General features: G+C 37.6%; 1 long non-coding RNA gene across 1 annotated transcript; it reads right to left on the reverse strand.

Annotated features, from left to right (window-relative positions):
* Window positions 1-948: 948 nt before the first annotated feature.
* Window positions 949-25,744, reverse strand: LOC120590901 (uncharacterized). Its single transcript, XR_005649805.1, has 2 exons — window positions 24,672-25,744; window positions 949-1,463 (listed from the first exon to the last, which is right to left on the reverse strand). It is a non-coding gene; the product is annotated as an uncharacterized LOC120590901 (long non-coding RNA).
* Window positions 25,745-27,097: the final 1,353 nt, after the last annotated feature.

The following is a 27,097-nucleotide window of genomic DNA, read 5'->3' on the forward strand; positions in this document are numbered from 1 at the left end:
GCTATGTAATTTTAGCAAAGTTCTTAGCACTTCTGAGTTGTCTTAGGAAATAGCACAGCTAATTGTACTCACTGTATAGGGCTCTTTTGAGGAGAAGATGACGTACTACATCAAGCCCGTAGCAGTGCCTGGCACAGAGGATGGGCTCAAGGAAAATGCGAGCTGCTGTCATCAGTCTCATCAACAGCAGCTGCATTACCCGAGAAGGGTTAAATGGACCAAACTCCAACAGCTAGTAAGTGGTAGAGGTAGGGCTTGAATCAGGTTTCCTGAGTTTTCACCCCGTGCTATTTCCACTTAACCACAGCTGCCCCTGATGTTTCATCCAGTTTTTAAGATCACATTTGTAAGAGATTGATTAATGTGGTAATCCCCACAGCTTCTGCTCAGCTTCATTTCGACTTTGCAGTGAAGCCACAGGAACTGTGTGTGATGTGAGATGAAATCGCATTTGAACGGGGTCTTTAAGCCAGTTAGAGAAATTCCTCTTGTGTTCCATTAGTTTAATTATGACACAGTTAAACAGACCCTGAGAAATTTCAAACCTGGGAACATTTGCCCACAGAGACACGCAGGCCCTGGCAGTAGCTCTTAATCACATCCCTCAGTCAGGTGTCAAGCAGAGCACAGGCACCAGCACACAGGCAAGTTTTGTTTAGAATACCTCAAAAAGCCAGCCAAGTGGCAAATGTGGACATCTGTGCTAGACTGTGGCTGTCCTGTTTTTTCAGTCTAATCTGTCAAGATAACCATTTCCCCATTCTCTTAAACAAACACAGACTTCCTTGTTTAAACACTATAACAGTTCTAACAGAACACACAGCTTTTAATCATTCTGTGTTAAGTACACTGGCAAGAGTCTGAGAAAAGAATCAAAACATCTTAAACGTAAACTGGCTGATTTTGCTGCTTTGCAAATCTCAGGAAACTGGAGAGAGAAACCTGAAATTCCAGATAAAAGGAATATAGTATTGTAGGAGAAATTACATTGCACTGAGCTTCTAAAGTATAATTAAATTAGAAATGCAATTGGGAACCCAATTTAGTTTCTAAAAAAAAAATAATCAGATGTTTTACCTTTTTCTTCCACAAAAAGCTTTTAAGTTGAGCAAATTTAAGTTCATTGCTCCGATTGTTTTGTGTATATTTATAAAGGCAACGGTAATGCTTGAGCAGCATGCTGTCCTCAGGAAAGCTATTTAAAGGACAGCAAGTTTGCTTCACCACTGAGTTCACTCCTTCTTGAAAACCCTTTAGCGGAAAGCTCCATCACAGCACGGTGCACATTCTTTTTCATTGATGAGGTGTTCTGGGTCATTTCCTAATATTTGAGAATAGAAACGTGAAGGGTGGGGGAAACCATTCACGGTAGACTGAGCAGGTATATTGACAATGCTGAAGTTCAGGGGGTGCTCCTTCGGCCCGCCACTCTTGATTTCATTTGCAAAACATGCAAACTCACCCTGAAATGCGAAGAAGTTAAAACATACATAAACTTCATTATGTTTCCTACTCAAAGTAAAATGGTGGTTAAATAATCTAAACTCTACATTGTCCATGTTCCAGCATGGCACAGTACAGGATTTGAGACTTGAAGAACTTAGGTTTACGTTCTGGTTCAACGACTTAATCATGTGAGTTTAGACAAGTTAATGAACCCCTCTGAGCCTTAGTTTCTTTATCTGTGAAATGGGGATAAAAATATCTTAGTGAGTGCTTCCGAAAATTAAAGTGATATATTTGCAATGGTAAGCACTTAATAAAGTTAGCAATTATTAAGTAATGTACCCACTAACACCTGTCATAATTGGATAATATTCTGACTGCCATAAAATTCAAGTTAATTGTTTACATGGAACATATGGATTACCAATGTTACAAAATTAGAAAATAATTTAACATCTTTTTAAGAGATATAATGCTGAGTGTCGATCACATGTACAATTCCTTATTAAAAAAATAAGTGGGAGAATTTACACTGTTGCACGATCATCTCAACACAGCTGACTGGACCACATTCCCTGGACACAGTTGAGACCTCAGTCTGCAAGTTCTGGCATGTGGTCACCTTGCAGACTGAGGTCCAACCCATAGATGGCTGAAGGACACTAGTAGGTTGGGACTGGCTGACCAGTCAAATCTTCCACTTGAATGACAAAGTCAGTCTCGATGAAAGTAGTGGCAGCAAAAGCGAACAGAAGCTGATTGACCATTATTTGACCATAATGAAAAAATTCTGGAGTTGGAAGCAACAAAAGCCTATGCTGAGGAGACAGGAAACTAGGCTAACAGAGCTGAAAATTCTGGTTCTCCAGGAGCCCTGGTCGCACGGTAAACAAGATGATTTCTTATCATTCTTTATTTCCCTGTGAATCCTTACAATAAATACCCTAATCAAAGTAACCTGAATTTATATATATATTCTCAACCTGAAAAAGTCTAACGGCATCATTGTATCTTTGATGATTCAGGAGGCACTTAAAAATCTCAAAACACGTGAAGTTCAGAATTATTCACATCAGTTACCATGTGAGCATAGATGTATAGTTACTCCCTCTTGAGATTTTGTTTGTATTTCGATAGCTGCTGCTAAAGGGTCTCAAGCTCAATTTAGATACTTTAAATAAATAAAAATTTATTAATACTATACATAATACTATATATTTATTTACTACATGTAAAACACATTGCTAAATATTGTGAACAATTCGCAAATGAGTAAGTTTTCCTGTCCTCAAAAATATTACAACTTAATGGGATTTGACAAGTTTACAAGCACTAAGTATGAGATAGACTATGATAAATGCGTTAAGAGAGAAGCAGAACTTTTACCATGGGCCGGGTAACTATGTCAGGTGATAAATGTGTTAATTAGCTTGATGTGGTAAACATTTCATCATGTGTTCGAATATAAAATCATCACATTGCACACCTTAAATATATAGGATTTTTATTTATCAATTATACCTCAATAAAGCTGGTAAAAATGCAAAAATATAGCTAAATAGGTAAAGTAAATCACTGGCTGAAATAAATTTTTTAAAGCAACAACAAAAGTTTGAATATGGTTCAGAGTTGGAAGAAATTACAGGCACTTGGGAGGAGAAGCATTCCAGGAGTCAGGGAAGATTGCGGGAAGGCACGATGACTTTAAACATCTTGAAATATGAGTATCATTTGGACAGGAAGGTGAAACCATGGTGGGAGCAGGACAGAGTGTAAGCAAGGACAGTAAAGACTATTTGAGGAACAGCAAGTATCACTGACTGACTGGCATGTAGGAAGAAATAAGGATAGAAGGAAGTTCGGGACCAAGGAGAGAAGGCCTTGAAATGTCAGGATAAAGAATTCAGAATTTATTTTGGAAGTAATGGAGTCTAGAGGGGTTTTTGAGCAGAGGATGATATAATCAGCTGAGTTGGAGTCTGACACATGCTTCCACACTTGAATAACTTTCCTATAAAAATATGACTTTATCAAAATATCTTTATGAATAAAATAGTGCATAACTATAAAACGTGAATAAGCAACGGAAATATAATAAAGACTAAGAATTTAAATAGCATAACATCCAGGCATAATGTGGTCTCCAATTTACCTTATCAGAGAAAGATGTCAATTTTCTCTGCTAATAATCACTTGAAGCCGATTCCTAAAACTAATATTCTTTTTTTCACAGAGCATAGAACAGACAGGTAATATCTGTCTGGTTCTTTCCTGAGGCTGCAGGTTAAGTAGACATAGAGTATAATCTAAACTGCACTGCAACTGAAATTTTCATCCATAATTGCTTCAGTATAAATTGGCTAAGCCCTTTTGGGGAGCAATTTGACATATATTTTAAGAGCTCCGGAATGTTCATAACCATTGACCCAGTATACCCACTTCTGGGTCTCTAGTATAAGAACATTTCTAAAAATAAAGAGAAAGTGGTAGGAATTAATATGATTATTAGTGTTACTTATACTTGCGAAAGAAAATAAACAGAAACTAAAATTTTAAAAAACAGGAGGCATTCTTAAATAAAAGATGGACCATCTACTTCTTGAACTATTTATCGTTTAGCTCTTTTAAGTCAAAATTATGAAGACTGTGTAGGAACATGCAACAGCGTTTCTGTTATTTGTTTAAAAAAAAAAAAAGACCCTGAACATACATCATGATTACAGCTATGTAAAAAAGTTTATATAAAGAGACCGAGTGACAATAGATTAATAAAACAAACAAACCGATAACACTGCTTGTGTTGGGATAATTTTATCAAAGGAGATAGGTTTTACTTCTCTTGTTTTCCATAGTGCTCATATGTTGTTATAATTATTAAATAGTAAAGGAAAAAAGGGATTAAGAACAGATCTCTAAAAGGAAGCTAGCATTCCCTTTAAAAGACAGCATGTGAAGAAAGAAGCAAGTGGGCCCGAATGGTTTCTTTCCTGACCGATTTCATGGGGCCTCAATGTGCTGTAGAGGTTCCCAGAAGACCTTAAGCTTCCAGTCACATAGCATAGAATGAAAAATGAGTTCCATGATGATATTGTCCTCTTTGGCTCCTGTATGATGGTACAATAAGAAGAGTATAAAGAAAGGGAAGAAGGATGTATGTGTGGCACGTCACTGAGTGTAGTTCTAATATACAGGTCATCAAACAACAACCTCTATATTCTATTCTCAAATGCTTTTATAAAGTATGGATTTCTTCTTTCTCCTTCCTTGGGAATGAGAAATAGGAAGTTCAGTAATAAAATACTATGGCTAAAATTGCTGCTCACACAGCTGATATTACCGCCAGACATTTAGAAACAGAGCTCTTTCATTCTGTTTTTTAAGTAAACCCGTAAAAATGTTTTCCAATCACAACTGAGACCATGATAAAGACCTTCTTCAATGTCTTGTGAAGTAGCATAATAGAATGTGTATTTAAATGTTGGCTACAAATAGTCAAAGCACTAGCTCTACGTTTCTCAGAATAATCTGATCTATAGCATTCTTCATAGTTCTACAACATGTACAGCAACTGAAGAATAGAAAAATAAAGCATCACTATATAAAATGTAGCAAATTAAATGATTACTTTGCAAGGATTTAAATATGATTCAATAATTAACGTGCTGCTTGGATTAAAACTGTTTTAAAAGGTGGGACTGATTCGAAGGCAATTAGTGCTATTAAATATAAGTTTGGCTTTGGGGACTTTTATTATTTACGAGGTATGTTTACCATTAATTTAAATTAGACAATGTTTAACTAGGTTGCTACCATGAAGATTGTATGAGACAGAAACCAATATTTTTCTCCAAACTCCTTTTTATGTTAACTTTTTCCTATTGGAGGTGGCTGTTCAGACCTTGTTCTGTGTGCTGGAGTTATTTTCTGGATGTACAAACATCTTTAACCCTGCTCTCCTTGACTATTGTGAGGAAGATATACAGAAAGAATGCAGAGTCTTGGCAGTATTTCACACTTCATTCCAAGGAGGAGGCAAAGGTTAAGAATGAGGAAAATTAAGCAGACAACCATGTGTGGCCAAAAGAAAGGCTTGCTATTCCACAGAGGCGGATTCCCCTGACACAAATAGAAGAAAGGCCCGTGAATGAGATCATGTCAACTTCCTCCGCTTACATAGTAATGCCGGCCTTCTTTCCTTTTGGAAAAACAAGTCACCCGTGCACCAGAGTTCAGGGCTGCATTGTAAAATGTTTCCGAAGTCCCAGTGACAGCACACTGACACAGGTCCAAGGGACAGGCCCACATCGGCTTTTCCAGGCCTGGTCTAAAGGCCCTACAAGAACACACAGAGTCCACTTTCTGCATGTCAATGAAATCTGAACCTCTCATTATCCACTAGTCAATGAACCTCTGGAAACATGTGTTAAGTGAGTGGGCTTGATTTTGGAAGGAGAACACTTTTTTTAAGAATCCCAAGATAGTGTTGGGCTGGCTTTGAGCTTAAGTGATAAATTTTTAAATGTTAAAGGGAAGTGATTCTAATATTTGGCGTAGAGGACAAGACTCAGAAAGATCATTTCCCAGATGAACACTAAGTCAGAAAGAGTTTTCTAAATTATATTTTAATCCATGGGTTAGTACACTCGATTTCTTTTATGATTTTTTTTCTCACTAAATTATTTTTGCTCTCCAGGAGTGATTCTAGTTAAGTAATATGACATCAATTCCCAGAGGAGGCATTAACTCATGGTAGATTGAAAGGCTCAAGATCATAATATTTTATAAACGAACAAGGTTCTTATAATCTAAATCTGAACACTACCCAATTGTTTTATGAGCCAATCGGCCTCTAAGTTACCGAACATTAAACAATGAGCAGTATGTTGCTATGGAAATTCTACATCAAAATCAGATGTGTATAAATGTCTTCATTTTGATTTTTTTTTTTGTAGTTGTTGCATATGTGTTTTTAAAAAAACAAAAAACAAAACTTTGAAAAGACCCTGTAGCTGGATGTGAGACTAGTAGCCGCTGCTGCCAAGGCAGAAGTTTTTGGTGTGGTATGGCTCCAACAGCACTCTCTCCCCTCAAAGTGCAGTTCCCATGAGATCAGGTATCTCCACAGATTGTTAGTGGTATTCTTTAGAATTTCAGAAACAAAGATATCTCACTCCAGGTAATTTGACAATACAGTAGATGCTCTGTTAACTGACCCCCATAGAGTTGAATCCCCAGACTAGCTAATCTTTCCCAGTCCTGATTCTTGGCCGCCACACACAGATGGCTCATCTCGTCACTGATGGGTTCCTCTCTAGACAGAATATTTGAGTTCTTCTGCTCCCATCAGTTGTCACACACACACACACACACACACACACACACACACACTTTCATTCTAGTTAGGTAACATGACATCAATTCTTACCAAGAGTAAATTGTGTTTGCTCCTAAACCTGTTTATACAAATCGTCTTTGTTTTTATGCTTATATAATTCATTTACAATTTAAAATAAACTGACAAAAGTGGTAGAAGAAAAAGATTTGTACTTTCTGAGAGTTTTTTTAATGTCACCAAATTAACTATGGGTGAGAAAGTTGTGATTGGTGAGATACCATAACAATTTAGGATTTACTGCTTAGATTGCCTCAAACAATTCTTTAATTTGTGTTCCACTTAAAAAAAAGAAAGAAAATATGCAGTTCAGATGCTCATGCAAGAAAGATGATGCAGAACGTGAATCGATGGACCAAAAGGTATTAAGATTAATGTATATTTGGCCTTTGAGCCACACTTCTTTTGCTCAGGCCCACTTCCATGTATGAAAGTGTACTGTCCCTTCTAATAAAGCTTTTCTTTTCTTTTTCTGTAAAAAAAAAAAAAAAAAAAAAAATTAATGTATATTTATGTGCTTTAAGTTAAAATATTTATGGTATGTGTCTATTGTCACTCACAATTCCCTGTTTTAATTGATGTTCTTTTTATTAACCCACAAGCTACCAATCCCTGATGATTTCTAATAGGAGGATTTCTACTGAGTATATAGAGAAATACACTGTGTTATATATCTACTGTAGTTTATAGATTTCCACTGTAGTAAATAGAATACGCTAGAGCAAGAAATCTAGGAAGCAAATATATGATTCAGGAAGCTATTTTAATAAAAACAAGAAAAAATGAGAACCTGAACTACACTGATGAAAAGAAAGTAAGAGATGTATTTAAAAGAATCGCAGAGTAGAAGAAATAAAGTCCTAAACATTTAGGAGGAGTTAACGAGACTCCAGGGTTTGAGTGCGAGCATCAGGTAGCACTTTGGAAAGAGCCAGGAGTCTATGAAAAGGAAGTGATTTAGAGGGAGGAAAGGGGATTTGGGTTTCTGATTTATTAAGGCTGACAAAGATATCCAGGTGGAGATGCCTGGATGTCATTAGGAGATACCTAGAAACATAAGAGAGGGGTCATCAATAGAAATACAGGTTTGGAAGTGGTAACATAGATATCAGCAGTTGAAGTGCTAAAGATGGGAAGAACCTGAAGGAAAGCCAAAAGAGAGAGATGTAGCCTAAAGAAAAATCTGTATTCAGGGACAAAGCGGGTGAGAAGAGCCACAAGGGAGGTAGAAGAGTTCAAAAACCAAAGATGAGAATTACAATTGGACCAGGTCTCAGAAGCCAAGGGAGGAGAGATTTGGGGATGTGGCAGATGGTCAAGGATTTATGCTTCAGGGAACTGCCATTTAACCTGTCAATCACAAGGCTCCAGTCAAGGATTGGAAAGATGAGGAATGTACCAGATTTCAAAATGCTAAAATTTCCTCTGGTGAGGCAGGAAGAGGCAAAGGCAACAGAAAGCTCAGAAGTTTGATAGTGAAGAGAAAGGGAGACAGCATTATGCCTTAGTGGGTAAAATGATGGAGTAATTCAGATTTTTTTTTTTTTTAGAATAATGAAGACTTTTTTTTTTCATTTTACTTTTATTTTCTTTAAGTTATTTTTCAATTACAGTTGACATTCAATATTATATTAGTTTCCAGTAGGATAATAAAGTCATGAGCTGACCATATTTATGTGAGTAGGGGAGGCAGCATTAAAGAAGATAGAATTGGCAATATAAACCAAAAGAGGCAGGAAGTTGAAGAGCAAGAGAGCAAGAATGAGCAAACTTGGCAAAAAGGAAAAGGAGATTCTTTCTTAAAGACAGAAATGAGGGAAGAGAGAGGGGAAAAAAGAGGAAGACCACTGAAAGCGTTCGCCTCCACTGGGCTCCATTCCCCTATCAAAGTCTTCCACACAACAGTCAGATCAGTGGTCAGTGATGAGAAGTGTCTAAAGTCATCTGTTAAGTGCAATCGTGAAGGATAGAGCCGAGAATTGGAATTGATGCTTGACACATCAGAGGTAAACTTAACCCATGAGACAACTAATCAGTAAGTATGTTCAGTGAAATGAGCACTTGCTGTTACATAAAGAAAATATGACAAAGATATTTTGTGTTGGTTTTTTTCAACTTAGGTAAGCATTACATAGACGATCCCAAGAAAAGACTGAATCAACACTTTTTGAATTTCTAATCATGTTCTCCAGTCATGGCTGGATAGAGCAGGAACCTAAAGGCCTGTGATGGGGAACTGGCACATGTAATAGCTCAGCCTCTCTGAGAATCCACTTTTCTGAATAATTTGTCTTTCTCACAGCATCCGCTTGAACTCTTCTGTACACTGATTTTCTATAGCTGTGGATGGTATTTCTAAATGAAGCCCCATCACTCTACTCAAGTATTTGCGTCTCAAAAAGCAAAGCTGTGTGTTGAGTTTAAACCATTTGCTGCTCTTGCCTGACTGCCATTTATTGTTCTGGACAGGCTGACGATTTTGATATGCCAATTTATAAAATGTTATTGGTTACCTCCTCTCTTGGGATTACTTTCATCCTAAAGGTGACTAGTGAAACTACAGTGGCCTCATAGGCAGAAATGAAATCAGGCTATCTGAGACCTGGGCAACCTCATGGTGGAGATATCTTGGGCTGGTGACAATCCCCAGCTCTCCCGGTCAGAGAGGTTCACCTGGCGGGCCTGCCCTACCTGTTCACAGCCACTTGAGAAGGTGCCAGATTTAAACATGAAGCAGTTGGACTGGCTTTTTCTTTTTAGAAATATTGAATGGCTGAGGCATGGAGAAGTTCATGAGATAGCAATCAGCCTTAACTGGGTTATTTCAATCTTATGCTAAAGCATTCCGATTGCATTCAGTAATTGTGTAAGTTGAAAGAGACATTCAACTTACCATGAACACTTATCCACCCTGATCTTACCAACAAGCGGAAGGTAAGTACATTGTACAATTTGTAGAGGGCACCTCCCAATGCCTTGCCGCCCCAAGATATCTCCACTATGAGGTTGCCCCGGTCCCAGATAGCCCCAGATTTCATTCCTGCATATGAGACCAGTAGATTTTCTGGTCACTTTTAGGATGAGAATAATCCCAAGAGAGGTAATAACCATTAACATTTTATAAATTTTTATGTCAAAATTGTCAGCCTGTCCAGAACAATAAGTGGCAGAAAGGCAAGAGCAGTAAATGATCTAGACTCTTGATAGGCCAAGGAAGAAAGCAGGCCGGGGCAGGAAGCCTTCCTAAGGAAGGAGGCTGAGCAGCCAGCCTGGTCCCTTGGAGCAGGCATAGAAATAATTACATAGGAAGATCAGGGGAATGCTTCTGTAACATACTAAGGAATGCCGAAGGCTTGTAGATAAGGCTCATTCCAGAAGAAACATATTTAATAAGATCGCCTGGATTGTAACCCACCATTCTGCTGCTCAGATGAAATTCCAGTCCAGTGACATCCCCAACCCTTCCCCAGCTGTCTGTTGTTCTTGGCTTTGGTTCAGACAGGGCCAGCTGTAAGATAAAGGGGATTAGGAAACTTGGTGGACAATTAGACCAGATGATACTTTACAATTTCTTCTAACATTGAGATTCTATAAAACACAGCTGAAAGTGTGTGGACTAAGGCTTAGGATTTCAAAGGTGTTTGGTCAGATAAGGACTCTCTTGTAATAATGATTCTGACTTTCTAAGTAATGAAATTATCCCAACTCAATTTTCTGTTTATTTCTTGACCGATTTTGAGTACAGAAAAGTCAGAAGTTTGTAAATATATTTCATTTAGCAGTTGAGAGATCTTGGCTACCTCATATACTTCATGTTATTTGAGACGAGAAAAGAAATGGAAAAGAAAGAATGTTTATGGAACAACTATTATATACTTTGCAATTTATTATCTTATTTAATTCCCTTTAATACCTAATTTTAATACCCAATAAGGTGTTATCCCCACCTACGGATGAGAGAATTGATACCCATTGAGGTTAAATAAATTGCCCAGAGTCATAAAATCAAAGGGGACAAGTTCAGGGTCTAACCAGAGTGTTTTTCATTCCACATCCCATGCGGCTTCTACTAAACATTATGGTCTGTCTCATACTTTGAGTTATATTGTAGCAGATACTTTTTGATGAATTCCATCAAATCACTCCACATTCAATGGTGAAAGCCATATGAGTTTTAAATGTAGCTATAACCCAAGGATGTTCCTAATCCAAGTACAGCCCTTGCTAATTAATCTTTTATCAAATAAGGGAATTTTTTTGCCCATTAAAGAATTTCAATTGATTGAAGCGTGGTAAATCACTAAAGCATTTTAAATACCAAATACTGAAACATGGTACTGTGTGCTTTATAATATATATTAAAGCAAAGATTCAAAAGCAAAAATGCAATGGGGTCCCTTAGAAAAGAATCTGATACTCTAAAATATGCCCAGCCAACCAAATAGGATATGCACAACCAACCAAATAGGATGCTTGAAAAAATAATAATTCTAGAATAGTTCAAATTCCTGTTCATGTCACCATTCCAGATCTTCTTTAACTCTGGTGTTTAATTTAAATGTTTACTAGAGTAATAAATAAGTTCCCTGGAAATATGGTGACAGACTTTCTAGCAATTGTATGATATTTTTAAAAATCACATTCTCTGATACAGAGCAAACTAAACAGACCACACCTTTCCTTAACTTAGAGTGAGAGAAAAATAAAAGTAGATTATACCTCCACATGATTTGAAATTATTTCTAAAATATCTACAAAAACAATTGATCTTCATGAAGCTATTTGACTATATTCTCCATGAGGATTGAATCCTACAAGTAGAATCAAGAAGAATCAAGCAGAGATAAATTATGAGTTATTTGAAGTTTTAACTGCTTCTCTGTAGAAACTGCTACGAATAACAAGGTTCTAACCTTGCTTTAGTTCTTGGATTGTGTCCTGCTCTAGAACCTCACACACCATCAGTTTCCTTAGACTGTGGTTGTGGCACTCAGACTAGACCACCTAAAGTGCCATGATGAGGTTGTTCGGCTCTAGGTAGCCTTTTATTAATAAGCTAAATAGAGTGAATTTTTAGATTAAGAAAATGATGAAGCACAGAATTCATTGACTTTTCCATTATCTGCTCCAAAATTTAAGGAACTGTACTACTTTGCCTGCTAGACTACATCACCATTAACAACATGTATTATTATAACGTGGGTCCTTGGACTTTGTAAACATCTAGACCAGAGAGGAAGGAGAGCTTAGTTCTAAGATTTGTTGATCCTTTTTAGTTATTAACCAATATTTTCTGCAAAGATAGGTTACAGATGAACCTTAAAGATGGGAAAATCATGTCAAACACTTCAAAATTTGGAACACGTTTCAAAGTAACTGCTGTTGTCCTCTAACAATTTTTGACTTAGAATCTTGGGAATTTCTTTTCCATGGATATATATCTGATTTTATAATAGACATCGATAGGAAAATGGGATTTGCTTTGCAGAAATTCACTTTATAGCCAAATTTGCTAACAAGCATATAGTTCATAAACTGAGAGATGAATTTATTTATGTTCATATCTATCATCTCCATATCTGCCTACCTCTCTGGGGTTTCCTTCATGAAGAATCTGACAGTGGAAAATTGAGTCAGAGGAGAATAGGGTTAATTCAACAAATATAATAGAACTTGGGGAGAGCTCAACATTGATAACCATCTTGCAGAACACTTTCTAATAGAGTGTATTATTTAATTGCCTTCCCACTCCCAACCTTCTCCACCTAAAAAAATAATACTATCTAATGAAGAAAGTATTATTCTCACTGTGTTATTCCCAGCCCTATTATACAGAGTAGGAGACAAGGGGTTCAGTAACATTGTTTGATTTCCCAAAGATCACCGAGCTAATAAATGTGGCAATAATCTGAAGGCAAAGATTCATTCTGCCTTTTAACTCCAAATTCCCCGTTTTTCCACTAAACCATATTGTCTTACTTGCTCAGTCTGACAATATGGAGACCATTTTTCTTTCCTTTCTTATGCTTCTATCTTCTGTTCTTCCTATTGAATTTCTTTTTTCCCTTATTTACCCAGCTGAACAAAAATGGTTTAATACATTCCAAATCTTCAAATTCCAGGTACCTTTTCTTTAATTGTCTCTAAATTCTCCGTTTAGAAATAAGATGCTGACCGAGCTTTATTTCAGGTCAGAGCAGTCTGTAAGCCGAGTTGGAAAACTAAGACTGCGTGTGTGGTAGGGAGGCGAGTAAGACGAGAACTGTCCAAATATCCAGGTGGAATCTTGAAGCAGGACTCAGAGTAACACCTCCTTCTGAGAGGCAGGAAGGAGAAGCGAAGCAGAGTCATTTATTTGAGCTTCAGATTATTCACTTTCCTAACTAATCGATAATTGTTATAATTAAAATTGATAGCTGCAAATAACATGACAGAGGGCTGCTGCCAGAATACTGATTGTGTCTTTGGCTTGGAAAGATAGGCAGCAGCGTGGAACACTTATTTTCCAATTTGCTTTTAGCTGTGTGCAAATTGCTTTAGCTGTATCCAGCTGATTTAGACCTTGCCTGAAGGTGCACTAGATTAATTGGGAGCCACACATTCATTGCTTACAGAATGGACTCTATAATTGGCGAAATTTGTTAGTGCCAGTTATAAAATAACTAGATAGTTCTGCTTTTAACTGTCCTTTCATTACTCTTTCTGTGAGAGGGGAGGGGAAACAATTAGAACCCATCTGACGATTAAAATGGGTGTTTTTACATAAAGACCAAAAGGAACATATCTCCAGTCAATATTTTATTCAAGCAAACATTAGTGCGAATATGGTATTGATTTTTTTCAAAAGCTGAAAAAGTACTTTAGCATACGTAAAAATTTTTCCCTTTTTGTTGTAACTGAACCATAGATAAGAGAACTCACTTTGTTAGAACTATGAGCAAATTTTTCAAAATGATTCTTTGTTCTCCTAACTTCACTGAGTCAAACAGAATAAATGTTCTTTCTTATGAAAGAAGAAAAATCCTGAGACTAGAGTTGGGTGCCCTTCAGTTTGTCCTGTTTCCTTTACTCTCCTCTTCAGGTCCCAGGGTACCATATGGGCACCCATGCTGCTTAGCTAAAATATCAGACGAAGCTCAATGAACATGAGAGTCATTTTAGGCAGGAAGGCATTTTTTTTTTTTTAGAAGCAAAAGTTGGTAGGCCAAGAACAAAATATAAGTTATATTACATGTTAGAATAGCAAAGAGTTATTTGTCTTCTTAGCTTATTATGACAGATGATTACTAGAACTAGTGGGGTGATCACATTGTAAGATATAAAACTGTTGAATAGCTATGTCATTCACCAAAAACTAATATAATTAATATAATATACCAACAATACTTAAATTTTTAAAAAAATGTATTTTATGTCAACAGACTTAAATATGCAAAATACTGAATTACTTTCCTTAAACAACTCTTAGTATATTGCTATGCACCCCAAATTGTACAAAGGCTATTCCCAGACATATTCAAAAACAATATGTATACGTAGAGTAGAGATGGTCATCAGTCTGGACTCTGTCACTCAAGTTACAAAATCCCAACTCAAACTTATTTAAGTAAACAAATAAGTAAAAGAGTGAGGGAGGAAGTATTTATTGGTTCAGATACCTGAAAAGTACAGAAAGAGGCTACTTCAAACACCATTAGATTCAGGACTCAGAAAGGTATCATGACTATTACCCTCCGTCTCTTGGCTCAACTTTATTTTCTGTTAGCTTCACTTTCAGGAAAGCCATCACCACATGGAGGCCCCTGTCAGACCTAGATTTACATCCTAGCTCTTCAGCAACTCCACTGAAAAGAAGGTACTTCTTTCCTAGTAGGTGCGGCAAAGTTTCAGACCTAAATTTCGCAAGCCTTTGGTGAGCTACCTGGCTACTCCTGAAGCCATCACTGGGGCCAGGAGAGCAGCACATGCCGATCGACCACCCCAAAGCCCTGAGCTCCACCTGCACTGAGAGTGAGGGGAGAGTCCTCCAAAGGAACACTGAGGTCTAGTCACCAAAGAAGGGGACATGGGTGCCAGACAGGAACAACAAGTGACCACAACGCTAAGAAACAAAGTTGTACTAAACTATTTGCATTCTTAGTAATACTTCTTCAACTTCATTCACTTACATCTTTGAGATCCAATTAAAACGAAAGATCTTTTTCTCTAGAAAATGTATGTGTGACCATGTCATACAAAATGTTGCCTGCTATTTCAGAAGAATTCATGCATCTCCAGAGCCTAGCTGATGATATGGAAACTAGGAAATCTTTCTGAAGTAAAAGACACTTTTAGAAGTCTCTGCATTGCATATCTAAGAGCAATAATTTTAGGCTTCCTTTTTCTTCCATTTTTTTCTTTGTCCCCCAAGCATTTCTGTTTGTGAAGAATTCCTCTTACACAGCTATTTGTTATCCTTGTTGTGGATGAATGAACTCTGAAAATCCAAACTGTGCCAAATGACTACTTTGTCCAAATGATAGATCGTCAAGGACCAACCTTTCAATTGGATGACTAACACACTGGCCGCAAAAGTGATGTCTGTCCTTTTTTGGCACAAGAAAATGACTGTTCTGGGCTAAAGCTGTGTAGTGAGTCTAATTTAGAGACTCAGCATGAAGACATAGACTGCCAAAAATAAGAACTTCGATTTTCTTATTTCATGAAAGATAATATGTGACTAAGAAGGAAAAATTATACATAATAAGGCAAACTTTTTCATGGTTATGATCAGAAAGATAAATTGTTTAAACATTAAAGTGACTGCCCAAAACAAAATATTTCATAAAGGTTACCTCGGAAATGTGAATTTGAATATTTAAATTAAAATCATTCTCACAATTTAAAAAGTTAACTTCACCTCAGGAGAAAAAAGACCCTTGGCAAAAAAAAAAAAAAAAAAGTACTGCTCTAGAACAATCTTCCCAAAAGAGGTTTTGTCCTGTGTTTTCAAGACAGCATCTTAGAATCTTTTAGGAATAAAAAAGAAAGACAGGGAGAGAAAAAAAAAGGAATGAAGGAGGGAGCATAACTTCAGTTCTTACTTTTAGACTTTGTAAAAGAAGAGTTTAAATAAAAAATGAGATAAAAGGAATGAAAAACTCACTACTATCACAATGTTCAACTTTTGTTGAACATTTTGTTCTTGAAGACAGAAGAAATGACTGTATTTCAAGATCAATAACTTTTATAACAGTTTATCAATAAGTCCTGCACCAATAAAATAAAAATAAAGTTAATGGTAGGATGGGATAAGGAAACTAAAAGCAGAAAAAAAAAATGAAAACAAAACCCTGAGTATTAACAAAGGATAAGATTAAAGGTATGAATTTGAAAACATAAATTTCGTATATATACATAGAGAAATATCTAGAAGGATACATACCAACCAATAAAAAAATGGTTATTTTTTTAAGAGTTGGGAGGGGAAATAAGGAATTTCTATTTCCTTTATTCTTATGTTTTTGCTTAAAATATTCTTAAAATAATCATTTAGTTATATATGATGTGTATAATGAAAATAATATGTATATAATAGAAATAAAAATGTTTAAAATGTGAGAACAAGGATTTCTGGAATAAACAAAGTGGCATTTGGTTCCAAATTTCTCTTCTTTTTCTGGAAACTGCACTGAGCAACCAGGACGATGAAAAAAAAATTTTTTTGTAAAACTTGAATAACAGGAATACTACAAAAATTATTATTAATAATGCTGCCTCAAATAGCTGAGATCAAGCAGAACCCCCAAAAGAAGCTATCTGGAGAAACAGGAGAGAACAGCTCAGAAAGGGCTGAAGAGACCCAAGATGACAGCAGATTTCAATAAGCATAAGCTCTAGTATACATAGAATGAAAGGGATCCATTTAGAAGTAAAAGGCTAAAGAATCTGTTGTTCATAGATGGCTGGAATTTGATAGAGCTAAGATCATGCTACTAGGTTCAGAGAGGAAAAGGAAGGGTGACTGCACAATACAAGAGATACCAACACATTGAAGCAAAATGTCTCTAAAGCAGCAAAGGAAAGAACCCTGAGTTATAAAGCCTAGAATTTCATCTTGCCATACTTCCCACTCCTAACAAAATATCCTATAAATAGATGGTCCAGGAAACTAACCCAAGTAATCCTGTAAAATATAATTAGCACAAAGTTGTAAAAAAAAAAAAAAAGCATCAAATTTAGTAACAGATTTAAGAAAACACTCAAAAAAAAAATTGCCCATACAGTAGATGAAATTTGTCATTACAAAATTTTACCATGATATTCTTTAAAAATAACAAAACAATTATCTACATAAAGGAAGATTACAAAATAAAAATATTTAAGAATACAGAGCAGAGGATACTAAACACCTAAAAGAGGGTAAAATATGTGCTGGCAGAAATTAGGAAAGAAAAACAAAAACAATTAGAGAAATTAATTTTTTTTAATGGAAGAACAAAGGGAAAAATAGAAACTGCAGAAGAAGCAAAATAGAACCTTAAAGGTAGAAATGAAATAAGCTAATAAAAAGAGAAAAAATTTTAAAAGAATTAGAAAGACAATAATTCTAAAATTCTAAGAGATATAAAAGTCAAAGGCTAGTCAACATATATAAAATTGGAATCCCCAAGAATGAAAAATCAAACAGAGCAAGTGTTTTTAAATAATCAGTCATAGAACCACCCTGAAAAAAATGAAGGCTTGTATCTACATATTCAAAAGGCATATTATATATTAGGGAAATTTAAACTGGAACAACCAACATTGAGACATACTCTAATAAAGCCGTGGGGATTTTAAGATAAAAAAATAATAGCAATAACCATCTGGATTGCTAGGCAAAACGATCAAGTCATTTACAATTTTTCTAAGTATGGAAAATATTTTTATATAACATGGTTTTTAAAAATAATAAAATAAAAATTAAGAAGAGGAGGTAGAAGGAACATAGGTAGGGACAAAAGAATGTTATTTAATACAGACAAAACAAGTAGTGGAAGTGAAAACATAATTAGCCCTACAAAGGTGACAAGAAAGAATATTCAAGTTGAAGAAGGGAGAGTATAGGGGGAAAGGAGGAACATAAGCAAATGTTATCACTGAGAGTAATTAGGTTTGTTATATAAAGTAGCCTTTGCACAGGGAAGTCTTGGTTTGAAGTAGCCTTTGTATGATGAAGTTATACCTTTACGTAATACAAGAGTTACATAAAATATACAAAAATACAAAATATTTGTACAGAAATAAAAACCTTCCCAAATATTACAAGAATTACAATGGTCAAGTAAGCAAAAAGAAAAGGTAACATAAAATAATAGAACTGAATTGAAACAAATATATCTTTCATAGCCATAAATAAAAATGAGCTAAGCTTAACTATTAAAAGAAATAGATTTTTGGATTGAATTTCATAGAGAAACAAATCTCTATTCTACATAAAAGAGATACATCTAAAACAAATAATTCAGAAAGCTTGAAGTGAAAGGATGGGCAAAAACATAACAGGCAAATGCAAAATTTTAAAAACGAAGGCTTGCCAATATTGACAAAGAAATATATATGAGTATATGAGATGAAAACACAATATAATTGTTTTACTTTAGGAGCTATCATAAGTATGTTTATAGCTCTTGGTCTCATTGGTTACTGCCTGCTCCTAGATGCTAAGCAGGAAAACAATTTTTGAAAGGAAGCCTTTCTGTTACTCTGGCACTAACCTTAATTATTCCACACTAAATTCATTCCTTGCTAAATATCTACCCTGTACGTCCTCTCTCTCCAAGGATTCTATACTCCTTTTTCAAAATGGCAGCCATACTGCTGATGAGTCCACTCCTTATTCCTAACTGCCCATCAGAACTGGGTTTCTTAAAATGATGACACTCTCTATTTCAAAAGGAGATAAAATCTCTATTAAAAGAACTTTGTATAGACTTCTTCACAATTGATATGTTCTATTTTTAACTCTGAGTATTAAGTATGGTAGGAGGGTACTTAACCTATTATTAACAAATGCATTTATTTGTTTGCTATTCTATTTGACACTTTCCTCATTAAGCTCGTATGAGTATGCATATGTTATGATAAAATAAAATACTATCCACAGATAGCCAAAAAGAAACGTTGTATAAGTTTTAAAGCAGTTCACATTACTGTGAAAAAGTCAATAACTAGCTAATAAACAGCCTCCCTTAATTTAATATATATTAATTTCATATAATATATATATAAAATGAATTAGAGATAAATTAAGTGGAGATAGTGAAGAGATAGAAAGCAAAATAGAGATAAGATAGACAGAGACAGATATCATGCCACATATTCTTAGTGAGAGAAATTCAATTTCTTTTTAAAGTGGTTTGAGTTCATTACTTTTTAAAAATCAAACAGTTCACAATTTTATTAATTAAAAATGGAAGTCCTTTCTCCTCTATGCCTTTCTCTCCACTTCTCAATTTTCATAGGTAGCCGCTGTTAACAATTCAAGAGGCTTTCCAGTTTTTCTCTCCAAATACAAAGACTGCACAAACACACATACAAACTCACACATACAACACACACACACACAATTTGTATATAAATATATACTCATTTAATTACAGATATAAGATTGTCCTCCTATACTCTACGTAATATCCAGCAAATTCATTTTCTTAACTGTACGTAGTGGCAGCCATAGCATGTAAATACAAAAAGACTAATTTCATCCTTTTTGAGGCAGCTTATTGTGGCTCTACCATTACTAGACCACACTGATGGAGGTTTTAGTAGTTTTCAGTTGTTTAAAATGATTCGGTGAACATTTTTGTACAGTGTCTTTGTGCAAATAAGTGAGAATGGCTGTAGGCTAAATTCTTTAAAAAATAATTACTTTGTACATTTATAGTTTTGGCTAACAGTGCCAAATTTGCCTCTAACATATTTCTCACTAACAGTGCAGGAACTTTGATTCAAATCGTCACCAACATTTAACCTTTATTGAACTAATAGGTAAAAAATAATCCGTTGTCCTTTTATTTGCTATATGATCATCTTTTCATATTTCTATCAGTCATTGTGCTCCTTTTCTGTTATCGAGTTTACATCTTTCATCTATCTTTTCTGTGAAGTGGCTGGCTTGATGCTTTTTAAAAGTCGTTTGAGTGAAAATTGGCCCTTTGCCTAAGATATATTTTGCAAATATTTCCTCCAGTTTCTTATTTTTTGACTTTATTTATGATGTTATTCCCTAAATACAACTTCAAGATTTTTTTAATGTGATCAAATTATCTTTTCCTTTATGGCTTCTGAATTTGGTGCTACGTACAGAAGCATCACTCCCATTCCAAGAATATAAATAATCAAAATTTTCTTCTAGCACTATGATACTTTCACTAAGTGTTTGACTCTTCTGGAAATTATTGTTTTTAAAGATTTATGTTGTGTTCCAGATTATTATTTTTTCCATATGGTGTGTCAAGCGATATTTAAGGTCTTAAAATACCACCTTTGCCAGTCAAGCAATGTTTCATTACAAATAAAGATGAAATTATTTTCATGTTTTCATGTATTAATTTTACTTTTCAGGCATGTTAATAGTACACTACAGTAGTTTCATAAATTGTATATTTTTTAAAGAAACATTCTGCAATTTAAAAATTAACACTAAGCAATGGTGAGTTCTGTGTTATAGGAGCATGAGAAAGGAATAACCCCCAAATTCCTTTTAACACGAGACTCCTCAAAAAGTGAAACCAATTCTATTCCACAAAAACATTTAAATGACTTTTTCAGTAGAGCTTAAATTAATACATGAACTCACGCAAACATACAACATATACCCTTTTGCTTTATGAATAAACACTGCAGCTATTTGCTATCAAAATAGCAAATATGTTAGTATTCTGCCCCAGCTAACCCAAATCACAGAGATGGGGTAATTAAAGCATATAATAGTGTATCATTCAAATTCATTCAAATAGACAAAAGGAAATATATAAGGAATGACTGGAATGGGATATTACAGGGAAACAAGTCAAGTTTATCACAAAGATCGAATGATTAGTTAAAAGTAGCCATGCTCTCACTCACACTCTTAAGGATACTGCTTCATCTCCTCCTACTTTGTAAACTTCTCCCACTAAACTTCCTTGAAGAGCTAGCCGTATCTGTTCTCTAGGCTGACTCCTGTCTACTCTGTGCCCAGCCTCCCTTCACATCTGGGGTGGCTGCCTCATCCTATATGTACTTGTCCCCTGGCCACCATGACAAAATTGAAATAGCAGGTAGGCAAACATGAAATTAATGTTTATTATTCCCCCAATAACCCACATTCTCAAAGAATCTGCTGGTACATTCTCCTATAATTTTTCCTACCTCCTGCCTTTCCTAAAATCTTCCATACATATGATGAAGTTTTAGGCTCATCTAAAAAGACAGCTTTTTCATCCTCTTCAGAGTAAAAAGAAAGACCTAACAACAGCTTATAAGACCTTAATAATATGCCACCTCTCTATCTAAAAACACACGTCCGTCTCTTGAACCTCATGCAAAGTGCATTTGACACATTGAGAATATTCAGTTCTACTACAGGAGACAAGAAAGCAAATGAAATCGATGCAAATCATTAGATGTATTAAGCACAGATCATTATTTACCTGGGAGATATGGTAGACAGATAAAGCAAGTAGAGCATGTATGTGTGAACCTAGATAGAAAGGAATGGAAGAACCAAGTAAATACTAAATATTCATGATCACTAAATATACATGAGACACGTGAAGCACTGAATATTCATTATATACTAAATATACATTAGGACATGAAGCACTCGCTATCCATGAGGTCTTATTTCAGTTACTCATTAGTGACACTCCTGCAAAGCCCCAACTGCCTGGACATGTAAATAAAGCTCATAGTTGTTCATCAGGCTAACACTACAGCTCAAGATCTCCAGTAGAGCAAGCATAAGCTGATACCAGGCGTCTTCCATCTTCCTCACCCTCATCTCTGGCCCTTGTAACCACACCATCAGTGGAGAAGGCTGATGCAGCACAGAGAGAAACAAGACAAACATGTATGACACAGAATTTAAATGGAGTGGCCTTTCCACTTGCTTATACCCCGGTGCACATGTGTCAGTCTACTCCATTTCTTTCCACTGGCTTCTAACTCTATGCTTTAGTTTAAATTGCTTCCTTAAACCGTGTGATTTGTGCCTCTTAAATCAGTGAGCTTTCTATGGGACGGCTCGCCTGGCTTGGAGGCTACAAGCCACGCTGTGTCCACACATATACATTATCTACCATTCTACTCTTCACTTGTGCTCCTGCCACCCCATTCCCCTTGCTCTTCCTTAAATACTTCACATACATTCACACCTCAGAACCTCTGCTCTTGCTCTTCCTTCTGCCTGAAACGCTATTCCTCTAGACATCTACATGACTGGCTCTTTCATTTCATTTGAGTGTCTCTTCCCTGAACCTCTTATATAAAATTACATAATTTTCCAACAATGATGCTCCGATTCTCCAACACCCATTGGGTGTCCTACAATTCAATTCCATTCTGACACTACCAGGAGTTAGTTAAGGGCTCAGTCCCATGAAACTGCTCGCAGTTCAGATGCCAGTCACATATGGGGTCCTCAGGTTACCTGCACTTCTTCCCAGACAACTACAAATCTGAGGAGGGGGGGTCCCACAATCCCCCTCAGACTTGATAATCTGCTAGAATGACTCATAGAACTTAGAAAAACTTAATACTTATGATTCTATTTTTATCCTGAGGATATAATTCAGGAAAAATCAAATGGAAGAGATTCATAGGACATGGTATGGGGGAGGGGGCGGTCCAGAGCATACATGCCCTCTCCAGTCATGCCACGCTCCCCCCGACATCGATGTATTCATCAACCCAGAAACACCCCGAACCTCGCTGTTTGAGAGTTTTTGTCAAAATTTCACTACATAGTCATGATTTGTGAAATCGTTGGCCACTGGTGATTGAACTCAATCTCCAGTCCTTTTCCCTCTAAAAATTCTAACCCTCTAATTACATGGTTGAGTCTTCTGGTGACTAGCCCTCATCTTGAAACTATCTAGGGGCCTTCTAAGAGTCACCTCAAATATACAGATTCAGGTTTGATCAAAAGAGGCTTGTTATGAATAATGAAAGACACTCCTACCACTTAGGCAATTCCAAGGATTTTAGGGTTTCTGTAACAGAAACCTGGACAAAGACCAAATATATATACCACAAACACAGAAATTTCCCCTTCTCTCTAGGTACTCTCTATCTTCTCTGCTGCACTTAACTTATCTCTATATTGCTTGGTATGTTATATATTTGCTTGTGTATTTGTTTATGGTTATCTCCTCCCAGTAGAATATAAACTCCATGAGGACAGGGTTTGATCTCTCTTCTGTATTGTCCTATCTCCAGCATCTGTTTTAGCCTAAAAGAGGCACTAAATAAATATTTGTCAAATCACTGAGTGAATGTCATGTCAGGATACAGCGAAGATACCATTGGCTCACCTCCTTTCTTTAAGAACCTGGCTAACCCGCATCTCTAGGAAGGACAGACCTAGGTTCTAGCTACCTGATTCGGCCTCACCTTTCTCAAGTCTGGCCAGCCACATTTGATTATTACAGAGACAGAAATCCAGCACCCACGACATAAGAGTTTGGAGTGGGAACCGAAAGTCTGAATCAGTTAAATGATGGTGAAAAATGTGCCAGAGTGAGTTCCATAACAATCACAAGCCATGTACAATAAACAGGCGCAGGGGAGCCATAAAGACATATAAAAAATCAGTCTGTCGACAGAAGCAGAATGGGACAGTTGTACCAGAAGAAGCAGGTGTAAGAGAATATGTGACATTCAAAAGAGATGTAGGGGTTTTCTAAACACTATCAGCATGACCTGACAATTCCCTTCCTATCCTTGGATATGAGACTGACTTGTAAGCTTTCAATAAACCCTCTCTGTAATGAAGCTGGTTTGAATAGGCATCTGTTTCTGGCCATAGAACTTCCTTGGACACAAAGCTTAGATGGCAGTGGTGTAGGGCTGGCCAAAAGAAGCCAAACCTAGGAGGCAACTTAGCAGTCTGTTTCCAACCCCCAACTCCAAGTTTATCCTACACTGCAGTACCCTCCTGTCTCACTGGGCCACTGTGAACCTCTCTCCTGGGAATCTGGAATTAGAAATGCCAGACAGTACTGCCAGTCAAGGTAGTCCACGTGTTTGGAGAATTAGAGAGAACTAGTGAGCAGAGAGGGGAGACTGAGGCAAAAGAGGAGAGAGAGCAAAGAAAAGAGGCTGTGATGTGAGAGCGTGAGAGGGAGGAGGAGGAAGGAGGAGGAGGAGGAGGAGGAGGAGGAGGAGGAGGAGCAGGAGGAGAAAAGGGAGGAGTGGGGAGGGGGGAGGGGAGAGGGGCAGGAGAGAGGCTGCCAAGGAGCGTGGGAACTCACAGCACCCTTGAAGCGGGGTCACACTTCCAACCTTGCTCTCACAAGTCCTCTCAGCCCTGCATAAAACCTGCCTATTTTGCTTAAGTTAGTTTGAATAAGTTTCTGTTTTTACAACTTAGAACTCCTTGACTAAGCAAGAAATATATAGCTGAGCTTGCTAAGCATTCAGAGGAAGCCTCAGAGGCCCTTGAAGAGCCGCTTACATGGAATGGGGCAAGGCCGAGATACTTGAACAACTGGGAGGATATCACATTCGTATTCAGCACCAATTCATCAGTTTCTACCACCTGATGTAAAAAGAAAGTCTCTTTAGATGAACTTGGGGAACCTATGTGCTCTCAGCATGCCTTACTCACCGGTAAGTCACAGGAACATTCCTGAGCCCCCTAGACCATCACATGGGGTTTCCAGAAGCGGCGTTGTTCAGCGTGAAGACTCCCAAAATAGGAACCATTTATAGGCTGGCCACTAAGAGACCAGGCCCTGGGGCTTCTCTCCGCTGGCTTTTTTTTTTTCCTGCCTCTGAATCTGCCATTCACTGACTAAGACCCTTGACAGGATCCGGTCAAGGGTGTAGAAATGAGTCACCGAAGCTTTCTACCTCTGAGCACATCTGGCACTCCCCAGTGGCCTGTCATAGCTGAGCTCACAATGCCATGGTCAGAGGGCCTCATGGAGCTGCCTGCTGGGGGACTCGCCATGACCCAACCTGCATCAGCCCCAGCCTGGAGCAGCCTTGACCAGGAGATAGTCTGGTCACCAAACTGTTGTCATAAAATCCATCTTTCATTGTCCTTCCTTGTGTATCTTATCACTGAGGGGACGGCGGGGGCTTGGGAGCAGCCAACACACAGGCACCTGGGGATTTCTGAGGCTAAGCACGTCAGGCCTGAAGTTTTCTGAGTTTTGGTCACAGAGTCCCCAGAGTGAGTAATCGTCTGCACATTAGATCTTGCCAGTCAGGAACAGCTCTTCAGGGTTCCACTTTGCTTAGCTCTACAGAAACATCTGGCCCAGCCACAGAGGGGAGGACTGGCCCACTCTGTCTAGAAGGGCTATGAGTATAGGGTCTGGGCACTCCGTCCCCAGGAAGCAGCTGGCCCTTAGTAGGCACTCAGGAGGAGTTTCCTGAATGAATACAGCCTCTTTCAAAATTCCTTCTTTGGAAGGAATTTAATCCCAACCTAAGCGTTTCGGTCACTAGACCTGCTAGGTGGAGCACTAGCCCACATCTCTCCAGGGCAGGGACCACCACAGGGGACCACTGCGTTCTCCATGCTCCTGAGGTGTCGGTCCCGTGCACGCTGGAACCCAGACAAGGTTGATGCTGGGATGGGAAATTGGGGCCATTCCTTTATTTTCTTCCTTACGTACACTGCTCTGCTCTCTCTCGAAGAGGAGAAGGGGACAAAAGCAAAGAGAATTTCACGCCCCCACCACACCTTCTACCCCTGAACTACCTGGGAAATAGCCCTCGACTCTTCTCCTTCCAGCAACAGCAAGACTGTTTTCAGAACCAGTCATGGCTCTTCCTCAACTTAAAGCCTTCCATAACTGGGCTAAAACCTGGTTTCTCTTTCTCTTCAAGCAGAGTACCTCCCCACCCTAATTCTGTCCAATCTCCAGATTCTCTAGGGGAGAATCAGTTACTTTTGAGGGTCTCTCTGAGTTCCGCATAAGTACAAACAACCGCCTGCCTCCTACCCACACCCCAACCTGTAAGCAGATTTATTCCTCAGGAGAACTAGAGAGCACGCTGGGAGAGTTTACCACTAGCCTCGAGAAAGGGCTTTTTCTTAGACAATAAAGCATTCATCTCCCCTTTCTTCTTCCCTAAGAGAACAGCATTTATGACTCATTCTAAGCCATGATACACTCCTCCCATGCATGATCCAGAGGCACATTGTCACCTTCCTCAGCCTGCGAAAGTCATGGCAATCTCATCCTCTTGTCCACGATGGTTTAGGAGTGCGATGTGACCTGGTTCTGGGGTAAGGGGCTGAGGGGATGTCTGCCAGAGGTGTCCAAGAAAGATTTCTTCCCTCCTGAGAGAGACACAGAAAGACTCAGTCCTGTCTTTGCTACACTGGAGATTGCACCCCTCTTCCCCTCATCTGCCAATCATCACCTGAGAAATAGATTCTGGAAAAATCGGGATCTGATTTAGGAAGATGGGGTGAGTGGGTGGACCACCTTCTCTGGAGAGTGATGGGGAGATGGGACCACCTTCTCTTTCTAACCTACAGTTCTATAATGACTGCTTGGGGCCCAGGATGCCCAGACTACCCCCTGCCACCGATACTAGGAAGAATTTTTTAAATCAAACAGCACACCCTGCTCCCAGTACATACCATCTGGAACAAAATCCTTTCAGAGGCCAAGAAAAATCTAGGCCATTCTTTTTTTTTTGAGGCATCTGCCATATTAAAATTAAAAAGCAATTCTAATACAAGGTTATAGATATTCGAGTATAGTTTAAATGTTTACATTTTGCAACTAAATATTTCATATATCCCCTCCCTCCAATATCAGAGCACCACGAAATGCACTAGAAAAAAATCTGGTTATGGGAGATGAGTTTAAAGTTGTGGTTTGAATATCTTTCTTTTCTACTCTTTTTAGAAGTTCTCTGGTACAGTAAGTATAACTATTTAGAGATCATTAAAAGTCCAAATTTGAGACCCTTTTCCAGAACCGAGGAATGATCCTTTGACCAACTCCACTATAGTTTCTTCTAGAATCACCAAAGTGTCAGCTTTCCTTGTCAGTCTCTGACACCCGA

Source organism: Pteropus medius, unplaced genomic scaffold (genome assembly GCF_902729225.1).
Source record: "Pteropus medius unplaced genomic scaffold, Ma_sr-lr_union100, whole genome shotgun sequence".
In the NCBI taxonomy this organism is placed as follows: domain Eukaryota; kingdom Metazoa; phylum Chordata; class Mammalia; order Chiroptera; family Pteropodidae; genus Pteropus; species Pteropus medius.